The sequence below is a fragment of the Myxine glutinosa genome, chromosome 13 (genome assembly GCF_964187855.1).
Source record: "Myxine glutinosa chromosome 13, kmMyxGlut1.1, whole genome shotgun sequence".
Taxonomy (NCBI): Eukaryota; Metazoa; Chordata; class Myxini; order Myxiniformes; family Myxinidae; genus Myxine; species Myxine glutinosa.
Genome location: NC_136273.1, coordinates 59,313,891 through 59,332,693, shown reverse-complemented (window position 1 = coordinate 59,332,693; position 18,803 = coordinate 59,313,891).

Below are 18,803 nucleotides of genomic sequence, written 5' to 3'. Positions count from 1 at the left end.
CGCACTTGTATTAGTGTGGAAAAACCACTTTTCGCACCTGTGTTGGTGAAGGAAACCAATTTTTGCATTTGTATTAGTGTGGAAAAACCACTTTTCGCACTTGTGATAGTGTTGAAATACCACTTTTCGCAATTGTGTTAGTGAAGGAAACCACTTTCCGCACTTGTCTTAGTGTTGAGAAACCACTTTTTCGCACTTGTGTTGGTGCAGGAAACCACTTTTCGCACATGTGTTAGTGTTGAAAAACCACTTTTCGCACTTGTGTTGGTGCAGGAAACCACTTTTGCACTTGTATTAGTGTGGAAAAAACACTTTTTGCACTTGTGATAGTGTTGAAAAACCACTTTTCGCACTTGTGTTAGTGTTGAAAAACCACTTTTCGCACTTGTGTTAGTGTTGTAAAACCACTTTTCGCACTTGTGTTGGTGCAGGAAACCACTTTTGCACTTGTATTAGTGTGGAAAAAACACTTTTCGCACTTGTGTTAGTGTTGAAAAACCACTTTTCGCACTTGTGTTAGTGTTGAAAAACCACTTTTCGCACTTCTGTTAGTGTTGTAAAACCACTTTTCGCACTTGTGTTGGTGCAGGAAACCACTTTTGCACTTGTATTAGTGTGGAAAAAACACTTTTCACACTTGTGTTAGTGTTGAAAAACCACTTTTCGCACTTGTGTTGGTGCAGGAAACCACTTTTGCACTTGTATTAGTGTGGAAAAACCACTTTTCGCACTTGTGTTATTGTTGAAAAACCACTTTTCGCACTTGTGTTAGTGTTGAAAAACCACTTTTCGCACTTGTGTTTGTGCAGGAAACCACTTTTGCACTTGTATTAGTGTGGAAAAAACACTTTTTGCACTTGTGATAGTGTTGAAAAACCACTTTTCGCACTTGTGTTAGTGTTGAAAAACCACTTTTCGCACTTGTGTTAGTGTTGAAAAACCACTTTTCGCACTTGTGTTGGTGCAGGAAACCACTTTTGCACTTGTGTTGGTGCAGGAAACCACTTTTTCACTTGTATTAGTGTGGAAAAAACACTTTTCGTACTTGTGTTGGTGCAGGAAACCACTTTTGCACTTGTATTAGTGTGGAAAAACCACTTTTCGCACTTGTGTTAGTGTTGAAAAACCACTTTTAGCACTTGTGTTAGTGTTGAAAAACCACTTTTCGCACTTGTGTTGGTGCAGGAAACCACTTTTGCACTTGTATTAGGGTGGAAAAAACACTTTTTGCACTTGTGATAGTGTTGAAAAACCACTTTTCGCACTTGTGTTCATGTTGAAAAACCACTTTTCGCACTTGTGTTGGTGCAGGAAACCACTTTTGCACTTGTATTAGTGTGGAAAAAACACTTTTCTCACTTGTGTTAGTGTTGAAAAACCACTTTTCGCACTTGTGTTAGTGTTGAAAAACCACTTTTCGCACTTGTGTTGGTGCAGGAAACCACTTTTGCACTTGTATTAGTGTGGAAAAAACACTTATTTGCACTTGTGATAGTGTTGAAAAACCACTTTTCGCACTTGTGTTAGTGTTGAAAAACCACTTTTCGCACTTGTGTTGGTGCAGGAAACCAACACAAGTTGGTTTCTTGTGAAGTAGTATCACAAGAACACTACTTGTGATAGTGTTCCTGTTGGTGCAGGAAACCACTTTTGCACTTGTATTAGTGTGGAAAAACCACTTTTCACACTTGTGTTAGTGTTGAAAAACCACTTTTCACACTTGTGTTAGTGTTGAAAAAACACTTTTCGCACTTGTGTTGGTGCAGGAAACCACTTTTGCACTTGTATTAGTGTGGAAAAAACACTTTTTGCACTTGTGATAGTGTTGAAAAACCACTTTTCGCACTTGTGTTATTGTTGAAAAACCACTTTTCGCACTTGTGTTGGTGCAGGAAACCACTTTTGCACTTGTATTAGTGTGGAAAAAACACTTTTTGCACTTGTGATAGTGTTGAAAAACCACTTTTCGCACTTGTGTTAGTGTTTAAAAACCACGTTTCGCACTTGTGTTGGTGCAGGAAACCACTTTTGCACTTGTATTAGTGTGGAAAAACCACTTTTCGCACTTGTGTTAGTGTTGAAAAACCACTTTTCGCACTTGTGTTAGTGTTGAAAGACCACTTTTCGCACTTGTGTTAGTGTTGAAAAACCACTTTTCGCACTTGTGTTAGTGTTGAAAAACCACTTTTCGCACTTGTGTTGGTGCAGGAAACCACTTTTGCACTTGTATTAGTGTGGAAAAACACTTTTTGCACTTGTGATAGTGTTGAAAAACCACTTTTCGCACTTGTGTTAGTGTTTAAAAACCACTTTTCGCACTTGTGTTGGTGCAGGAAACCACTTTTGCACTTGTATTAGTGTGGAAAAACCACTTTTTGCACTTGTGTTATTGTTGAAAAACCACTTTTCGCACTTGTGTTAGTGTTGAAAAACCACTTTTCGCACTTGTGTTTGTGCAGGAAACCACTTTTGCACTTGTATTAGTGTGGAAAAAACACTTTTTGCACTTGTGATAGTGTTGAAAAACCACTTTTCGCACTTGTGTTAGTGTTGAAAAACCACTTTTCGCACTTGTGTTAGTGTTGAAAAACCACTTTTCGCACTTGTGTTGGTGCAGGAAACCACTTTTGCACTTGTGTTGGTGCAGGAAACCACTTTTGCACTTGTATTAGTGTGGAAAAAACACTTTTCGTACTTGTGTTGGTGCAGGAAACCACTTTTGCACTTGTATTAGTGTGGAAAAACCACTTTTCGCACTTGTGTTAGTGTTGAGAAACCACTTTTAGCACTTGTGTTAGTGTTGAAAAACCACTTTTCGCACTTGTGTTGGTGCAGGAAACCACTTTTGCACTTGTATTAGGGTGGAAAAAACACTTTTTGCACTTGTGATAGTGTTGAAAAACCACTTTTCGCACTTGTGTTCATGTTGAAAAACCACTTTTCGCACTTGTGTTGGTGCAGGAAACCACTTTTGCACTTGTATTAGTGTGGAAAAAACACTTTTCTCACTTGTGTTAGTGTTGAAAAACCACTTTTCGCACTTGTGTTAGTGTTGAAAAACCACTTTTCGCACTTGTGTTGGTGCAGGAAACCACTTTTGCACTTGTATTAGTGTGGAAAAAACACTTATTTGCACTTGTATTAGTGTGGAAAAAACACTTATTTGCACTTGTGATAGTGTTGAAAAACCACTTTTCGCACTTGTGTTAGTGTTGAAAAACCACTTTTCGCACTTGTGTTGGTGCAGGAAACCAACACAAGTTGGTTTCTTGTGAAGTAGTATCACAAGAACACTACTTGTGATAGTGTTCCTGTTGGTGCAGGAAACCACTTTTGCACTTGTATTAGTGTGGAAAAACCACTTTTCACACTTGTGTTAGTGTTGAAAAACCACTTTTCACACTTGTGTTAGTGTTGAAAAAACACTTTTCGCACTTGTGTTGGTGCAGGAAACCACTTTTGCACTTGTATTAGTGTGGAAAAAACACTTTTTGCACTTGTGATAGTGTTGAAAAACCACTTTTCGCACTTGTGTTATTGTTGAAAAACCACTTTTCGCACTTGTGTTGGTGCAGGAAACCACTTTTGCACTTGTATTAGTGTGGAAAAAACACTTTTTGCACTTGTGATAGTGTTGAAAAACCACTTTTCGCACTTGTGTTAGTGTTTAAAAACCACGTTTCGCACTTGTGTTGGTGCAGGAAACCACTTTTGCACTTGTATTAGTGTGGAAAAACCACTTTTCGCACTTGTGTTAGTGTTGAAAAACCACTTTTCGCACTTGTGTTAGTGTTGAAAAACCACTTTTCGCACTTGTGTTAGTGTTGAAAAACCACTTTTCGCACTTGTGTTAGTGTTGAAAAACCACTTTTCGCACTTGTGTTGGTGCAGGAAACCACTTTTGCACTTGTATTAGTGTGGAAAAACACTTTTTGCACTTGTGATAGTGTTGAAAAACCACTTTTCGCACTTGTGTTAGTGTTGAAAAACCACTTTTCGCACTTGTGTTGGTGCAGGAAACCACTTTTGCACTTGTATTAATGTGGAAAAAACACTTTTTGCACTTGTGTTAGTGTTGAAAAACCATTTTTCGCACTTGTGTTAGTGTTGAAAAACCACTTTTCGCACTTGTGTTAGTGTTGAAAAACCACTTTTCGCACTTGTGTTGGTGCAGGAAACCACTTTTGCACTTGTATTAGTGTGGAAAAAACACTTTTTGCACTTGTGATAGTGTTGAAAAACCACTTTTCGCACTCGTGTTAGTGTTGAAAAACCACTTTTCGCACTTGTGTTGGTGCAGGAAACCACTTTTGCACTTGTATTAATGTGGAAAAACCACTTTTCGCACTTGTGTTAGTGTTGAAAAACCACTTTTCGCACTTGTGTTTGTGCAGGGAACCACTTTTGCACTTGTATTAGTGTGGAAAAAACACTTTTTGCACTTGTGATAGTGTTGAAAAACCACTTTTTGCACTTGTGTTAGTTTTGAAAAACCACTTTTCGCACTTCTGTTAGTGTTGAAAAACCACTTTTCACACTTGTATTGGTGCAGGAAACCACTTTTGCACTTGTATTAGTGTGGAAAAAACACTTTTTGCACTTGTGATAGTGTTGAAAAACCACTTTTCGCACTTGTGTTAGTGTTGAAAAAACCACTTTTCGCACTTGTGTTAGTGTTGAAAAACCACTTTTCGCACTTGTGTTGGTGCAGGAAACCACTTTTGCACTTGTATTAGTGTGGAAAAAACACTTTTCGCACTTGTGTTAGTGTTGAAAAACCACTTTTCGCACTTGTGTTGGTGCAGGAAACCACTTTTGCACTTGTATTAGTGTGGAAAAACCACTTTTCGCACTTGTGTTAGTGTTGAAAAACCACTTTTAGCACTTGTGTTAGTGTTGAAAAACCACTTTTCGCACTTGTGTTGGTGCAGGAAAACCACTTTTGCACTTGTATTAGTGTGGAAAAAACACTTTTTGCACTTGTGTTAGTGTTGAAAAACCATTTTTCACACTTGTGTTAGTGTTGAAAAACCACTTTTCGCACTTGTGTTAGTGTTGAAAAACCACTTTTCGCACTTGTGTTGGTGCAGGAAACCACTTTTGCACTTGTATTAGTGTGGAAAAAACACTTTTTGCACTTGTGATAGTGTTGAAAAACCACTTTTCGCACTTGTGTTAGTGTTGAAAAACCACTTTTCGCACTTGTGTTGGTGCAGGAAACCACTTTTGCACTTGTATTAGTGTGGAAAACCACTTTTCGCACTTGTGTTAGTGTTGAAAAACCACTTTTCGCGCTTGTGTTAGTATTGAAAAACCACTTTTCGCACTTGTGTTGGTACAGGAAACCACTTTTGCACTTGTATTAGTGTGGAAAAAACACTTTTTGCACTTGTGATAGTGTTGAAAAACCACTTTTCGCACTTGTGTTAGTGTTGAAAAACCACCTCTCGCACTTGTGTTGGTGCAGGAAACCACTTTTGCACTTGTATTAGTGTGGAAAAAACACTTTTTGCACTTGTGATAGTGTTGAAAAACCACTTTTTGCACTTGTGATAGTGTTGAAAAACCACTTTTCGCAATTGTGTTGGTGAAGGAAACCACTTTCCGCACTTGTCTTAGTGTTGAGAAACCACTTTTTCGCACTTGTGTTGGTGCAGGAAACCACTTTTCGCACATGTGTTAGTGTTGAAAACCACTTTTCGCACTTGTGTTCGTCTAGGAAACCACTTTTCGCACTTGTATTACTGTGGAAAAACCAGTTTTCGCACTTGTGTTAGTGTTGAAAAACCCCTTTTCGCACTTGTGTTGGTGAAGGAAACCACCTTTCGCACTTGTGCTCGTGTTGAAAAACCACTTTTCGCACTTGTGTTGGTGCAGGAAACCACTTTTACACTTGTATTAATGTGGAAAAACCACTTTTCGCACTTGTGTTAGTGTTGAAAAACCACTTTTCGCACTTGTGTTGGTGCAGGAAACCACTTTTACACTTGTATTAATGTGGAAAAACCACTTTTCGCACTTGTGTTAGTGTTGAAAAACCACTTTTAGCACTTGTGTTAGTGTTGAAAAACCACTTTTCGCACTTGTGTTGGTGCAGGAAAACCACTTTTGCACTTGTATTAGTGTGGAAAAAACACTTTTTGCACTTGTGTTAGTGTTGAAAAACCATTTTTCACACTTGTGTTAGTGTTGAAAAACCACTTTTCGCACTTGTGTTAGTGTTGAAAAACCACTTTTCGCACTTGTGTTGGTGCAGGAAACCACTTTTGCACTTGTATTAGTGTGGAAAAAACACTTTTTGCACTTGTGATAGTGTTGAAAAACCACTTTTCGCACTTGTGTTAGTGTTGAAAAACCACTTTTCGCACTTGTGTTGGTGCAGGAAACCACTTTTGCACTTGTATTAGTGTGGAAAACCACTTTTCGCACTTGTGTTAGTGTTGAAAAACCACTTTTCGCGCTTGTGTTAGTATTGAAAAACCACTTTTCGCACTTGTGTTGGTACAGGAAACCACTTTTGCACTTGTATTAGTGTGGAAAAAACACTTTTTGCACTTGTGATAGTGTTGAAAAACCACTTTTCGCACTTGTGTTAGTGTTGAAAAACCACTTTTCGCACTTGTGTTGGTGCAGGAAACCACTTTTGCACTTGTATTAGTGTGGAAAAAACACTTTTTGCACTTGTGATAGTGTTGAAAAACCACTTTTTGCACTTGTGATAGTGTTGAAAAACCACTTTTCGCAATTGTGTTGGTGAAGGAAACCACTTTCCGCACTTGTCTTAGTGTTGAGAAACCACTTTTTCGCACTTGTGTTGGTGCAGGAAACCACTTTTCGCACATGTGTTAGTGTTGAAAACCACTTTTCGCACTTGTGTTCGTCTAGGAAACCACTTTTCGCACTTGTATTAGTGTGGAAAAACCAGTTTTCGCACTTGTGTTAGTGTTGAAAAACCCCTTTTCGCACTTGTGTTGGTGAAGGAAACCACCTTTCGCACTTGTGCTCGTGTTGAAAAACCACTTTTCGCACTTGTGTTGGTGCAGGAAACCACTTTTACACTTGTATTAATGTGGAAAAACCACTTTTCGCACTTGTGTTAGTGTTGAAAAACCACTTTTCGCACTTGTGTTGGTGCAGGGAACCACTTTTGCACTTGTATTAGTGTGGAAAAAACACTTTTTGCACTTGTGATAGTGTTGAAAAACCACTTTTTGCACTTGTGTTAGTTTTGAAAAACCACTTTTCGCACTTCTGTTAGTGTTGAAAAACCACTTTTCACACTTGTATTGGTGCAGGAAACCACTTTTGCACTTGTATTAGTGTGGAAAAAACACTTTTTGCACTTGTGATAGTGTTGAAAAACCACTTTTCGCACTTGTGTTAGTGTTGAAAAACCACTTTTCGCACTTGTGTTGGTGCAGGAAACCACCCTTGCACTTGTATTAGTGTGGAAAAACCACTTTTCGCAATTGTGTTAGTGTTGGAAAACCACTTTTCGCGCTTGTGTTAGTATTGAAAAACCACTTTTCACACTTGTGTTGGTGCAGGAAACCACTTTTGCACTTGTATTAGTGTGGAAAAAACACTTTTTGCACTTGTGATAGTGTTGAAAAACCACTTTTCGCACTTGTGTTAGTGTTGAAAAACCACTTTTCGCACTTGTGTTGGTGCAGTAAACCACTTTTGCACTTGTATTATTGTGGAAAAAACACTTTTTGCACTTGTGATAGTGTTGAAAAACCACTTTTCGCAATTGTGTTGGTGAAGGAAACCACTTTCCGCACTTGTCTTAGTGTTGAGAAACCACTTTTTCGCACTTGTGTTGGTGCAGGAAACCACTTTTCGCACATGTGTTAGTGTTGAAAACCACTTTTCGCACTTGTGTTCGTCTAGGAAACCACTTTTCGCACTTGTATTAGTGTGGAAAAACCAGTTTTCGCACTTGTGTTAGTGTTGAAAAACCCCTTTTCGCACTTGTGTTGGTGAAGGAAACCACCTTTCGCACTTGTGCTCGTGTTGAAAAACCACTTTTCGCACTTGTGTTGGTGCAGGAAACCACTTTTACACTTGTATTAATGTGGAAAAACCACTTTTCGCACTTGTGTTAGTGTTGAAAAACCACTTTTCGCACTTGTGTTGGTGCAGGGAACCACTTTTGCACTTGTATTAGTGTGGAAAAAACACTTTTTGCACTTGTGATAGTGTTGAAAAACCACTTTTTGCACTTGTGTTAGTTTTGAAAAACCACTTTTCGCACTTCTGTTAGTGTTGAAAAACCACTTTTCACACTTGTATTGGTGCAGGAAACCACTTTTGCACTTGTATTAGTGTGGAAAAAACACTTTTTGCACTTGTGATAGTGTTGAAAAACCACTTTTCGCACTTGTGTTAGTGTTGAAAAACCACTTTTCGCACTTGTGTTGGTGCAGGAAACCACTTTTGCACTTGTATTAGTGTGGAAAAACCACTTTTCGCAATTGTGTTAGTGTTGGAAAACCACTTTTCGCGCTTGTGTTAGTATTGAAAAACCACTTTTCACACTTGTGTTGGTGCAGGAAACCACTTTTGCACTTGTATTAGTGTGGAAAAAACACTTTTTGCACTTGTGATAGTGTTGAAAAACCACTTTTCGCACTTGTGTTCATGTTGAAAAACCACTTTTCGCACTTGTGTTGGTGCAGGAAACCACTTTTGCACTTGTATTAGTGTGGAAAAAACACTTTTCTCACTTGTGTTAGTGTTGAAAAACCACTTTTCGCACTTGTGTTAGTGTTGAAAAACCACTTTTCGCACTTGTGTTGGTGCAGGAAACCACTTTTGCACTTGTATTAGTGTGGAAAAAACACTTATTTGCACTTGTGATAGTGTTGAAAAACCACTTTTCGCACTTGTGTTAGTGTTGAAAAACCACTTTTCGCACTTGTGTTGGTGCAGGAAACCAACACAAGTTGGTTTCTTGTGAAGTAGTATCACAAGAACACTACTTGTGATAGTGTTCCTGTTGGTGCAGGAAACCACTTTTGCACTTGTATTAGTGTGGAAAAACCACTTTTCACACTTGTGTTAGTGTTGAAAAACCACTTTTCACACTTGTGTTAGTGTTGAAAAAACACTTTTCGCACTTGTGTTGGTGCAGGAAACCACTTTTGCACTTGTATTAGTGTGGAAAAAACACTTTTTGCACTTGTGATAGTGTTGAAAAACCACTTTTCGCACTTGTGTTATTGTTGAAAAACCACTTTTCGCACTTGTGTTGGTGCAGGAAACCACTTTTGCACTTGTATTAGTGTGGAAAAAACACTTTTTGCACTTGTGATAGTGTTGAAAAACCACTTTTCGCACTCGTGTTAGTGTTTAAAAACCACGTTTCGCACTTGTGTTGGTGCAGGAAACCACTTTTGCACTTGTATTAGTGTGGAAAAACCACTTTTCGCACTTGTGTTAGTGTTGAAAAACCACTTTTCGCACTTGTGTTAGTGTTGAAAAAACACTTTTCGCACTTGTGTTAGTGTTGAAAAACCACTTTTCGCACTTGTGTTAGTGTTGAAAAACCACTTTTCGCACTTGTGTTGGTGCAGGAAACCACTTTTGCACTTGTATTAGTGTGGAAAAACACTTTTTGCACTTGTGATAGTGTTGAAAAACCACTTTTCGCACTTGTGTTAGTGTTGAAAAACCACTTTTCGCACTTGTGTTGGTGCAGGAAACCACTTTTGCACTTGTATTAATGTGGAAAAAACACTTTTTGCACTTGTGTTAGTGTTGAAAAACCATTTTTCGCACTTGTGTTAGTGTTGAAAAACCACTTTTCGCACTTGTGTTAGTGTTGAAAAACCACTTTTCGCACTTGTGTTGGTGCAGGAAACCACTTTTGCACTTGTATTAGTGTGGAAAAAACACTTTTTGCACTTGTGATAGTGTTGAAAAACCACTTTTCGCACTCGTGTTAGTGTTGAAAAACCACTTTTCGCACTTGTGTTGGTGCAGGAAACCACTTTTGCACTTGTATTAATGTGGAAAAACCACTTTTCGCACTTGTGTTAGTGTTGAAAAACCACTTTTCGCACTTGTGTTGGTGCAGGGAACCACTTTTGCACTTGTATTAGTGTGGAAAAAACACTTTTTGCACTTGTGATAGTGTTGAAAAACCACTTTTTGCACTTGTGTTAGTTTTGAAAAACCACTTTTCGCACTTCTGTTAGTGTTGAAAAACCACTTTTCACACTTGTATTGGTGCAGGAAACCACTTTTGCACTTGTATTAGTGTGGAAAAAACACTTTTTGCACTTGTGATAGTGTTGAAAAACCACTTTTCGCACTTGTGTTAGTGTTGAAAAACCACTTTTCGCACTTGTGTTAGTGTTGAAAAACCACTTTTCGCACTTGTGTTGGTGCAGGAAACCACTTTTGCACTTGTAATAGTGTGGAAAAAACACTTTTTGCACTTGTGATAGTGTTGAAAAACCACTTTTCGCACTTGTGTTAGTGTTGAAAAACCACTTTTCGCACTTGTGTTGGTGCAGGAAACCACTTTTGCACTTGTATTAGTGTGGAAAAACCACTTTTCGCACTTGTGTTAGTGTTGAAAAACCACTTTTAGCACTTGTGTTAGTGTTGAAAAACCACTTTTCGCACTTGTGTTGGTGCAGGAAAACCACTTTTGCACTTGTATTAGTGTGGAAAAAACACTTTTTGCACTTGTGTTAGTGTTGAAAAACCATTTTTCACACTTGTGTTAGTGTTGAAAAACCACTTTTCGCACTTGTGTTAGTGTTGAAAAACCACTTTTCGCAATTGTGTTGGTGAAGGAAACCACTTTCCGCACTTGTCTTAGTGTTGAGAAACCACTTTTTCGCACTTGTGTTGGTGCAGGAAACCACTTTTCGCACATGTGTTAGTGTTGAAAACCACTTTTCGCACTTGTGTTCGTCTAGGAAACCACTTTTCGCACTTGTATTAGTGTGGAAAAACCAGTTTTCGCACTTGTGTTAGTGTTGAAAAACCCCTTTTCACACTTGTGTTGGTGAAGGAAACCACCTTTCGCACTTGTGCTCGTGTTGAAAAACCACTTTTCGCACTTGTGTTGGTGCAGGAAACCACTTTTACACTTGTATTAATGTGGAAAAACCACTTTTCGCACTTGTGTTAGTGTTGAAAAACCACTTTTCGCACTTGTGTTGGTGCAGGGAACCACTTTTGCACTTGTATTAGTGTGGAAAAAACACTTTTTGCACTTGTGATAGTGTTGAAAAACCACTTTTTGCACTTGTGTTAGTTTTGAAAAACCACTTTTCGCACTTCTGTTAGTGTTGAAAAACCACTTTTCACACTTGTATTGGTGCAGGAAACCACTTTTGCACTTGTATTAGTGTGGAAAAAACACTTTTTGCACTTGTGATAGTGTTGAAAAACCACTTTTCGCACTTGTGTTAGTGTTGAAAAACCACTTTTCGCACTTGTGTTGGTGCAGGAAACCACTTTTGCACTTGTATTAGTGTGGAAAAACCACTTTTCGCAATTGTGTTAGTGTTGGAAAACCACTTTTCGCGCTTGTGTTAGTATTGAAAAACCACTTTTCACACTTGTGTTGGTGCAGGAAACCACTTTTGCACTTGTATTAGTGTGGAAAAAACACTTTTTGCACTTGTGATAGTGTTGAAAAACCACTTTTCGCACTTGTGTTCATGTTGAAAAACCACTTTTCGCACTTGTGTTGGTGCAGGAAACCACTTTTGCACTTGTATTAGTGTGGAAAAAACACTTTTCTCACTTGTGTTAGTGTTGAAAAACCACTTTTCGCACTTGTGTTAGTGTTGAAAAACCACTTTTCGCACTTGTGTTGGTGCAGGAAACCACTTTTGCACTTGTATTAGTGTGGAAAAACACTTATTTGCACTTGTGATAGTGTTGAAAAACCACTTTTCGCACTTGTGTTAGTGTTGAAAAACCACTTTTCGCACTTGTGTTGGTGCAGGAAACCAACACAAGTTGGTTTCTTGTGAAGTAGTATCACAAGAACACTACTTGTGATAGTGTTCCTGTTGGTGCAGGAAACCACTTTTGCACTTGTATTAGTGTGGAAAAACCACTTTTCACACTTGTGTTAGTGTTGAAAAACCACTTTTCACACTTGTGTTAGTGTTGAAAAAACACTTTTCGCACTTGTGTTGGTGCAGGAAACCACTTTTGCACTTGTATTAGTGTGGAAAAAACACTTTTTGCACTTGTGATAGTGTTGAAAAACCACTTTTCGCACTTGTGTTATTGTTGAAAAACCACTTTTCGCACTTGTGTTAGTGTTGAAAAACCACTTTTGCACTTGTGTTAGTGTTGAAAAACCACTTTTCGCACTTGTGTTGGTGCAGGAAACCACTTTTGCACTTGTATTAGTGTGGAAAAACACTTTTTGCACTTGTGATAGTGTTGAAAAACCACTTTTCGCACTTGTGTTAGTGTTGAAAAACCACTTTTCGCACTTGTGTTGGTGCAGGAAACCACTTTTGCACTTGTATTAATGTGGAAAAAACACTTTTTGCACTTGTGTTAGTGTTGAAAAACCATTTTTCGCACTTGTGTTAGTGTTGAAAATCCACTTTTCGCACTGGTGTTAGTGTTGAAAAACCACTTTTCGCACTTGTGTTGGTGCAGGAAACCACTTTTGCACTTGTATTAGTGTGGAAAAAACACTTTTTGCACTTGTGATAGTGTTGAAAAACCACTTTTCGCACTCGTGTTAGTGTTGAAAAACCACTTTTCGCACTTGTGTTGGTGCAGGAAACCACTTTTGCACTTGTATTAATGTGGAAAAACCACTTTTCGCACTTGTGTTAGTGTTGAAAAACCACTTTTCGCACTTGTGTTGGTGCAGGGAACCACTTTTGCACTTGTATTAGTGTGGAAAAAACACTTTTTGCACTTGTGATAGTGTTGAAAAACCACTTTTTGCACTTGTGTTAGTTTTGAAAAACCACTTTTCGCACTTCTGTTAGTGTTGAAAAACCACTTTTCACACTTGTATTGGTGCAGGAAACCACTTTTGCACTTGTATTAGTGTGGAAAAAACACTTTTTGCACTTGTGATAGTGTTGAAAAACCACTTTTCGCACTTGTGTTAGTGTTGAAAAACCACTTTTCGCACTTGTGTTAGTGTTGAAAAACCACTTTTCGCACTTGTGTTGGTGCAGGAAACCACTTTTGCACTTGTATTAGTGTGGAAAAAACACTTTTTGCACTTGTGATAGTGTTGAAAAACCACTTTTCGCAGTTGTGTTAGTGTTGAAAAACCACTTTTCGCACTTGTGTTGGTGCAGGAAACCACTTTTGCACTTGTATTAGTGTGGAAAAACCACTTTTCGCACTTGTGTTAGTGTTGAAAAACCACTTTTAGCACTTGTGTTAGTGTTGAAAAACCACTTTTCGCACTTGTGTTGGTGCAGGAAAACCACTTTTGCACTTGTATTAGTGTGGAAAAAACAATTTTTGCACTTGTGTTAGTGTTGAAAAACCATTTTTCACACTTGTGTTAGTGTTGAAAAACCACTTTTCGCACTTGTGTTAGTGTTGAAAAACCACTTTTCGCACTTGTGTTGGTGCAGGAAACCACTTTTGCACTTGTATTAGTGTGGAAAAAACACTTTTTGCACTTGTGATAGTGTTGAAAAACCACTTTTCGCACTTGTGTTAGTGTTGAAAAACCACTTTTCGCACTTGTGTTGGTGCAGGAAACCACTTTTGCACTTGTATTAGTGTGGAAAACCACTTTTCGCACTTGTGTTAGTGTTGAAAAACCACTTTTCGCGCTTGTGTTAGTATTGAAAAACCACTTTTCGCACTTGTGTTGGTACAGGAAACCACTTTTGCACTTGTATTAGTGTGGAAAAAACACTTTTTGCACTTGTGATAGTGTTGAAAAACCACTTTTCGCACTTGTGTTAGTGTTGAAAAACCACTTTTCGCACTTGTGTTGGTGCAGGAAACCACTTTTGCACTTGTATTAGTGTGGAAAAAACACTTTTTGCACTTGTGATAGTGTTGAAAAACCACTTTTTGCACTTGTGATAGTGTTGAAAAACCACTTTTCGCAATTGTGTTGGTGAAGGAAACCACTTTCCGCACTTGTCTTAGTGTTGAGAAACCACTTTTTCGCACTTGTGTTGGTGCAGGAAACCACTTTTCGCACATGTGTTAGTGTTGAAAAACCACTTTTCGCACTTGTGTTGGTGCAGGAAACCACTTTTGCACTTGTATTAGTGTGGAAAAACCACTTTTCGCACTTGTGTTAGTGTTGAAAAACCACTTTTCGCACTTGTGTTAGTGTTGAAAAAACACTTTTCGCACTTGTGTTAGTGTTGAAAAACCACTTTTCGCACTTGTGTTAGTGTTGAAAAACCACTTTTCGCACTTGTGTTGGTGCAGGAAACCACTTTTGCACTTGTATTAGTGTGGAAAAACACTTTTTGCACGAGTGATAGTGTTGAAAAACCACTTTTCGCACTTGTGTTAGTGTTGAAAAATCACTTTTCGCACTTGTGTTGGTGCAGGAAAAAACTTTTGCACTTGTATTAATGTGGAAAAAACACTTTTTGCACTTGTGTTAGTGTTGAAAAACCATTTTTCGCACTTGTGTTAGTGTTGAAAAACCACTTTTCGCACTTGTGTTAGTGTTGAAAAACCACTTTTCGCACTTGTGTTGGTGCAGGAAACCACTTTTGCACTTGTATTAGTGTGGAAAAAACACTTTTTGCACTTGTGATAGTGTTGAAAAACCACTTTTCGCACTCGTGTTAGTGTTGAAAAACCACTTTTCGCACTTGTGTTGGTGCAGGAAACCACTTTTGCACTTGTATTAATGTGGAAAAACCACTTTTCGCACTTGTGTTAGTGTTGAAAAACCACTTTTCGCACTTGTGTTGGTGCAGGGAACCACTTTTGCACTTGTATTAGTGTGGAAAAAACACTTTTTGCACTTGTGATAGTGTTGAAAAAACCACTTTTTGCACTTGTGTTAGTTTTGAAAAACCACTTTTTCGCACTTCTGTTAGTGTTGAAAAACCACTTTTCACACTTGTATTGGTGCAGGAAACCACTTTTGCACTTGTATTGGTGTGGAAAAAAACACTTTTTGCACTTGTGATAGTGTTGAAAAACCACTTTTCGCACTTGTGTTAGTGTTGAAAAACCACTTTTCGCACTTGTGTTAGTGTTGAAAAACCACTTTTCGCACTTGTGTTGGTGCAGGAACCACTTTTGCACTTGTATTAGGTGGAAAAAAACACTTTTTGCACTTGTGATAGTGTTGAAAAACCACTTTTCGCACTTGTGTTAGTGTTGAAAAACCACTTTTCGCACTTGTGTTGGTGCAGGAAACCACTTTTGCACTTGTATTAGTGTGGAAAAACCACTTTTCGCACTTGGTGTTTAGTGTTGAAAAACCACTTTTAGCACTTGTGTTAGTGTTGAAAAACCACTTTTCGCACTTGGTGTTGGTGCAGGAAAACCACTTTTGCACTTGTATTAGTGTGGAAAAAAACACTTTTTGCACTTGTGTTAGTGTTGAAAAACCATTTTTCACACTTGTGTTAGTGTTGAAAAACCACTTTTCGCACTTGTGTTAGTGTTGAAAAACCACTTTTCGCACTTGTGTTGGTGCAGGAAACCACTTTTGCACCTTGTATTAGTGTGGAAAAAACACTTTTTGCACTTGTGATAGTGTTGAAAACCACTTTTCGCACTTGTGTTAGTGTTGAAAAACCACTTTTCGCACTTGTGTTGGTGCAGGAAACCACTTTTGCACTTGTATTAGTGTGGAAAACCACTTTTCGCACTTGTGTTAGTGTTGAAAAACCACTTTTCGCGCTTGTGTTAGTATTGAAAAACCACTTTTCGCACTTGTGTTGGTACAGGAAACCACTTTTGCACTTGTATTAGTGTGGAAAAAACACTTTTTGCACTTGTGATAGTGTTGAAAAAACCACTTTTCGCACTTGTGTTAGTGTTTGAAAAACCACTTTTCGCACTTGTGTTGGTGCAGGAAACCACTTTTGCACTTGTATTAGTGTGGAAAAAAACACTTTTTGCACTTGTGATAGTGTTGAAAAACCACTTTTTGCACTTGTGATAGTGTTGAAAAACCACTTTTCGCAATTGTGTTGGTGAAGGAAACCACTTTCCGCACTTGTCTTAGTGTTGAGAAACCACTTTTTCGCACTTGTGTTGGTGCAGGAAACCACTTTTCGCACATGTGTTAGTGTTGAAAACCACTTTTCGCACTTGTGTTCGTCTAGGAAACCACTTTTCGCACTTGTATTAGTGTGGAAAAACCAGTTTTCGCACTTGTGTTAGTGTTGAAAAACCCCTTTTCGCACTTGTGTTGGTGAAGGAAACCACCTTTCGCACTTGTGCTCGTGTTGAAAAACCACTTTTCGCACTTGTGTTGGTGCAGGAAACCACTTTTACACTTGTATTAATGTGGAAAAACCACTTTTCGCACTTGTGTTAGTGTTGAAAAACCACTTTTCGCACTTGTCTTGGGGCAGGGAACCACTTTTGCACTTGTATTAGTGTGGAAAAAACACTTTTTGCACTTGTGATAGTGTTGAAAAACCACTTTTTGGCACTTGTGTTAGTTTTGAAAAACCACTTTTCGCACTTCTGTTAGTGTTGAAAAACCACTTTTCACACTTGTATTGGTGCAGGAAACCACTTTTGCACTTGTATTAGCTGTGGAAAAAACACTTTTTGCACTTGTGATAGTGTTGAAAAACACTTTTCGCACTTGTGTTAGTGTTGAAAAACCACTTTTCGCACTTGTGTTGGTGCAGGAAACCACTTTTGCACTTGTATTAGTGTGGAAAAACCACTTTTCGCAATTGTGTTAGTGTTGGAAAACCACTTTTCGCGCTTGTGTTAGTATTGAAAAAGCACTTTTCACACTTGTGTTGGTGCAGGAAACCACTTTTTGCACTTGTATTAGTGTGGAAAAAACACTTTTTGCACTTGTGATAGTGTTGAAAAACCACTTTTCGCACTTGTGTTAGTGTTGAAAAACCACTTTTCGCACTTGTGTTGGTGCAGGAAACCACTTTTGCACTTGTATTAGTGTGGAAAAAACACTTTTTGCACTTGTGATAGTGTTGAAAAACCACTTTTCGCACTTGTGTTAGTGTTTAAAAACCACTTTTCGCACTTGTGTTGGTGCAGGAAACCACTTTTGCACTTGTATTAGTGTGGAAAAAACCACTTTTCGCACTTGTGTTATTGTTGAAAAACCACTTTTCGCACTTGTGTTAGTGTGGAAAAACCACTTTTCGCACTTGTGTTGGTGCAGGAAACCACTTTTGCACTTGTATTAGTGTGGAAAAAACACTTTTTGCACTTGTGATAGTGTTGAAAAACCACTTTTCGCACTTGTGTTAGTGTTGAAAAACCACTTTTCGCACTTGTGTTAGTGTTGAAAAACCACTTTTCGCACTTGTGTTGGTGCAGGAAACCACTTTTGCACTTGTATTAGTGTGGAAAAAACACTTTTCGCACTTGTGTTAGTGTTGAAAAACCACTTTTCGCACTTGTGTTAGTGTTGAAAAACCACTTTTCGCACTTGTGTTAGTGTTGAAAAACCACTTTTCGCACTTGTGTTGGTGCAGGAAACCACTTTTGCACTTGTATTAGTGTGGAAAAAACACTTTTTGCACTTGTGATAGTGTTGAAAAACCACTTTTCGCACTTGTGTTAGTGTTGAAAAACCACTTTTCGCACTTGTGTTGGTGCAGGAAACCACTTTTGCACTTGTATTAGTGTGGAAAAACCACTTTTCGCACTTGTGTTAGTGTTGAAAAACCACTTTTAGCACTTGTGTTAGTGTTGAAAAACCACTTTTCGCACTTGTGTTGGTGCAGGAAAACCACTTTTGCACTTGTATTAGTGTGGAAAAAACACTTTTTGCACTTGTGTTAGTGTTGAAAAACCATTTTTCACACTTGTGTTAGTGTTGAAAAACGACTTTTCGCACCAGTTTGAGTGTTGTAAAACCACTTTTCGCACTTGTGTTAGTGTTGTAAAACCACTTTTCACACTTGTGTTGGTGCAGGAAACCACTTTTGCACTTGTATTAGTGTGGAAAAAACACTTTTCACACTTGTGTTAGTGTTGAAAAACCACTTTTCGCACTTGTGTTGGTGCAGGTAACCACTTTTGCACTTGTATTAGTGTGGAAAAAACACTTTTTGCACTTGTGATAGTGTTGAAAAACCACTTTTCGCACTTGTGTTAGTGTTGAAAAACCACTTTTCGCACTTGTGTTGGTGCAGGAAACCACTTTTGCACTTGTATTAGTGTGGAAAAACCACTTTTCGCACTTGTGTTAGTGTTGAAAAACCACTTTTAGCACTTGTGTTAGTGTTGAAAAACCACTTTTCGCACTTGTGTTGGTGCAGGAAACCACTTTTGCACTTGTATTAGTGTGGAAAAAACACTTTTTGCCCTTGTGATAGTGTTGAAAAACCACTTTTCGCGCTTGTGTTAGTATTGAAAAACCACTTTTCGCACTTGTGTTGGTGCAGGAAACCACTTTTGCACTTGTATTAGTGTGGAAAAAACACTTTTTGCACTTGTGATAGTGTTGAAAAACCACTTTTCGCACTTGTGTTAGTGTTGAAAAACCACTTTTCGCACTTGTGTTGGTGCAGGAAACCACTTTTGCACTTGTATTAGTGTGGAAAAAACACTTTTTGCACTTGTGATAGTGTTGAAAAACCACTTTTCGCACTTGTGTTAGTGTTTAAAAACCACTTTTCGCACTTGTGTTG